Source organism: Cavia porcellus, unplaced genomic scaffold (genome assembly GCF_034190915.1).
Source record: "Cavia porcellus strain 051 isolate PalLab524CR breed Dunkin Hartley unplaced genomic scaffold, mCavPor4.1 scaffold_21, whole genome shotgun sequence".
Classification (NCBI taxonomy): Eukaryota; Metazoa; Chordata; class Mammalia; order Rodentia; family Caviidae; genus Cavia; species Cavia porcellus.
Window position 1 is genome coordinate 48176977 of NW_026947504.1, and position 4762 is coordinate 48181738.

At 53.4% G+C, this 4762-nt stretch overlaps 1 long non-coding RNA gene across 1 annotated transcript; it reads left to right on the plus strand.

The window, feature by feature from the left end:
- Nucleotides 1-3142: 3142 nt before the first annotated feature.
- On the plus strand, nucleotides 3143-4128 carry LOC106025166 (uncharacterized). Its single transcript, XR_001198741.2, has 2 exons — nucleotides 3143-3246; nucleotides 3826-4128. It is a non-coding gene; the product is annotated as an uncharacterized LOC106025166 (long non-coding RNA).
- The last annotated feature ends 634 nt before the right edge of the window (nucleotides 4129-4762 follow it).

The following is a 4762-nucleotide window of genomic DNA, read 5'->3' on the forward strand; positions in this document are numbered from 1 at the left end:
CCCACGGTGGTGTGGGCGCCTCTGGTCCCGGTCCCCGGGAATCTGGCTGGAGCTCCAGCGCTGTGCAGGGCGCCGGAGCCGGGCAGGGGCGCGGGGTGGGGGCAGGCCGCGTGGCGGAGGCCAGCCGCGGGGTGGGGATGATGGGAGCGGGTAGCCCGCGGACTCAGTCAGCGCCTGAAGCCCCCTTCCCTTCCTTGGCTGGCATAGTGGTTTGGCTGCCAGTAGGCAGGCCACCGTTAGCCCGTTAGATGCGTGAATGATTTTCGTGATTTTTTATGGCTCGATCGCACCTCCCGAGAGTCAGGCTTCATGGCCGGACCCTCTGCTCTCAAGATTGAAGTGGCTCCCTGCTTAGGGCGAGCGTGAGACTGTGGGTGTGACGGGGTGTGGTGTGGTGGGTAGTGTGTGTGTGTGTGTGTGTGTGTGTGTGTGTATGAGAGAAACTTAGAGACATATAGAGAGAAAGAGAGACAGAGAGAGATTGGTTCCTCTTTGTGGGCCCCCTTTATGTACCTCATAACCAAGTTATTTTTCAGTGTCATGATTTGTTTGGGAAGGTGTTTGGCTCACGAGTTAGTTATTTATTAATTAATTCGTTCGTGTCCTTAGTTACTCATGTGTTCATGCACTGGTTCGTTCATCCATTCGTTCCCATTCTCATTCAGACCTTTATTGATTGATTCACTCCCTTGTCTTGTTCCTCTGGCAGTGCACTCATCCACCCACGTTTGGACTCAGCTCTACAATGTCCGTCATGCGGCGAGGCCTTGGAAGTGGCCCGTGTGGTGTCTTCTGTGTGCCACCAGATGAATCGTGTCCTGACAAACCAGCCTCTTAGCAGCGGGTAGACAGACAGACAACCCCTTTGCATTGCTCTACGTGGTTGAGAGAGATTGGGCTCTTTATCTAGCTAGATGACTTGTTTCTATCTCTCTGTCCAAAGCCAAGGTCAGCATAGTCCCCAGCCCGGCCAGGTGTGCTTGGTCTATACCTATATGTAGCCCTGCCCCTGCAGTAGATAGCCCTGCCTGCTTTCCTGGGTGAGTGTCCCTGTAGGGCTTGTGTTTGTTTGTTTCCCACAGTAATGCAACAGCTCCCTGGTGGGCAGTAGATATAAGGAGCTGAGATCATCCGTTGTTGGATGGCTGCAGGGCCATGCTCTCCTCAGCCAGCCTCCTGAGGGGCTTCCCACCCACCTGGGTGGGTGGGTGGTGTGTGAAGAGATTGTAGAATATGGCTGGGTGAGGGAGGGGTGCACCTTTCCAGCCAGCCAGCCAGCCAGCCAGCCAGCCAGCTAGCTAGCCAGTTATTTAACGTTGTGGACACTTAAGCTATCTGTCCAGATGGGTGGTCTCTGTCAGGCCTGCCTCTGAGGTCTTGCTGACCGAGATGTGCTCACTTGCTCCTTCAGACTAAATAAGGCATGTGTGTACTTAGGTGGATGTTGTTGATTTTGTTTTACCAGGGATTGGATGCAGCAGAGTGCCAAAGCTATGTCTATTTCTGTGTCTCTGGACCTCCCTTCCTGACTTCTGAGATTTTGAGTCAAAGAGTTCTCGTCTGGAGAGACTGGATTTGAAAAGGAAGGATGGACAAGAATGAGAGGCAAGGCGTCTCATCATTTAATTAATTAAATTCCTCATTTATCCAGTTATTTAATGATTGATCAAGTTCATTTCAAGGTGGTAGACAGATTGGTTTACATACATGAGATACTGAGATCAGGAAGACAAAAATAAATCAAGCCAAGCCAGGCCATGAAAATGACAGCTGAGAGATGAAAAAGAAGGGCAGACAGTAAGTACAGTGGCAAGAAGACAGAGCAGCCAGAAAAGACTGGCTGGGCAGCAGGAAAGAGGCCGAGAGTGAGTGAGGTGCGAGGGGTGGCCAGGAGCCCGAAGTGAGCAGCCAGGAGGAGAGGGAGGGCGGGAGGAAGGAGGGCCCCAAGTGGCTCGAGTGGCTGGACAGAAGCGGTCAGAGGTGGCCCACGGTGGCCAGCCAGCAGCAAAAGCCGCCAGAGGCTGGACCCTGCCTGCCTGCCTGCTGCCTGGCTGGCTGGCTGGCCGGCTGAAGCCTGAAGCCTGAAGCCTGAAGCCGAGACAGGGAGAAAGAGAAAGAGCAAGCCAAAAGAGGCAAAGGGGATGGAGAAAAGCAAAGGCAGAGTGAAAACAGGCAAGTGGCCCTGACCACAAAGCAGAGCGAGAACCAAAGATGGCCAGAGGGCTAGAGGACAGCAGAGACAGACACAGACACAGACAGAGACAGACAGAGGCAGAGAGAGACATGCAGAGAGACAGAGATGCAAACAGAGTCAAAGGCCCTGAGAAATGCACGGAGAGGGGGCAAGGGGGCGGATAGGCGGTAAAGGGGATAGGACAGGGTAGGAGGATGAAAACGGGGAGGGAGCAGAGAGAGGCAAAGGGACTGAGGCATGTTTGTGTAGGACAGAATGTGGGAATCCAAGCAGCCAGACTGAGGCAGAGGCGCACATCTGGAATCAACTGAGCTGAGCTGAGCTAACCCCTAAACTAATCTGAGTATGTTAGGGTTACAGGTGGGGATCTGTGTGTGTGTGTGTTTGTTGTTATGGTGTGTAAAATAGTGGGGAGGGAGACAGTGAAAAGAGACATGGGTGGGGCCACATAAACAGCTGAGAGCCAGCCCCCAAAAAGAGCAGGGGCAGGAAAAAAAGCAGAGATTGAAAAGCAGCTGAGGAAATGGAGAAAAGTGCCCACAGCGGGCCCTGAAAACAAAAGCAGATAGAACCAAAAATAGGAAAATGTCCCCAGGACAGCAGAGATGGAGAGAGAGAGAGACAGAGAGAGAGCAGGCAAAGAGGCAAAGGGGATGGAGAGAAGCAAAGACAGTGAAAACAGGCAAGGGATCCCAGAATCAGAAGCAGAGAGAAGCAAAAATAGCCACAGGGCCAGAGGAAGGCAGACACACAGAGAGACAGAGACAGCTAGAGAGAGAGAGAGAGACAGAGACAAAGAGAGAGAGAGAGAGAGAGAGAGAGAGAGGCAGAAAGAGATGCAAAAGGAGTCAAGGGGCCCCGAGAACATCACAGCGAGGGGGCAGGTGGGTGGTAAAAGGGACAGGACGGGGGATCAGAGAGGCAAAGGCACTGAAGGGCGTTTGTCTAGGACAGATGTGGGAATCCCAGCAGTGAGATACTGGCAGAGGCGCACATCTGGAATCCACGGAGCAGAGCTGAGCTGAGCTGAGCTGTGTGTGTTAGGCTCACAGGTGAGGATCAAGGCATGGGGGTGTGTGTGTGTGGTGTTAGGGTCTGAGAGAAAGCGGGGAGGGAGAGAGCGAAAAGAGGCCTGAGGCCAGCAAAACAGCTGAGAGACAGCTAAAAGCCAGGGCCAGGTGCATGGCAGAAAGCTGAGCGAGAGAGAGTGAAAAGAGGCCAAGGGAATGGAAAGCCGAGAGTGCAAAATGGCCCCAAAAGACCTTGAAAACATCAGCAGAGAGAACCAAAAGTAGGCAAAGACAGAGACAGAGAGGAGGCAAACGGGACTCAAGTGGGTTTGTGAATGATCTAGGAGTCAGTCCTAGCGGTGGCCCAAAGGAGAGAGACATTCGGAGTATAGTTAGCCCAGCCGAGCCGAGCCCAGCCAAACTGCATGTGCTAGGGTTATAGGTGATCATCAGGGCATCTGTGTGTGTTGTTAGAGTTAGGGTGTGGATGGATGGATGGATGAGGGGGGAGTACGTGTGTGTTGTGAACCTGCACTGATCGGTGCAAAATGCGAGTCCAGGAGGCTGGGAAGCTTAAGTAGCCAGACCTTAACACTCTCTCCGGGTTTTTCCCCCCTATAGGGCTCTTGATCCAAGAACCACCAAACCAGAGAGATATCACGCTGGAAATGAGATTCAGCTACAGTCTGACGTGAATTTACGCTCAGCATCTGACAGACTGACACCCCCGTCTCCCCGTCTCCCTTGGGGTTGATTTTTCTCTCCTGTGTGTGTGGGGGGCATTAAGGGGGCACGGCTCACCCTGCTCACTGTCTCTGTCTGCTTTTCTCATGATACTTGTACAGTGAGTGCTTTTGCTGTGTTTCATGATGTTACCTTTGGAACAGAGAAACACAGTAAATTTTTCCATGGGGAAAAATTCTACCAGAGTCTTGAGTTGTTTCTTTGGTTGAACAGACAGAGCACCTTCCTGGGTGGGGGCCATCTAATCCTGCATCAGAGTGGACATTCCTTGGGAGGTGTGGGGAGGGAGTAGGGGATGGGGGTTGACAGGGGCGGCCTCAGGCTTCTCTGAGGCACTGACTGGCTAACCCCAGTGGTCGCTAACCCTCACCCTATGCCAGACCTAAGCCTAACCAACCCCTTGGGTCTACTCCCCTGCCCTCGTCCAGTACTCCCCAACCAACCAGACAGGGACAGGGCTGCCCATCTGTGTCAGTACAGTTCTTTCTTTCTTGCCACAGACAGGTAAGTGAGTCTGTGTGACCCTCTGTCCATCAGCGTCCCACCATTTGGTGCTTCAGGATGGGCTCTTTCCTGGGTCATGGCCTTATGGATCCCCTGACCCCCTGTCCCGTCCAGGGAGGAGGGCCCCACTGGGGCAAGACATCTCTCTCACCACACACACATGTGAACCCTAGAAATGGGCAGCCACCAGAGGCTGGAACCCAGCCTAGTGGCCTCCAGACTCCAACCGAAGCCTCGGCCCCACGTGGGAAGCCCTCCCTGTACAAAGTATACACTCCTCGATCTGAGCCAACAGATGTTCCTCCTGCAC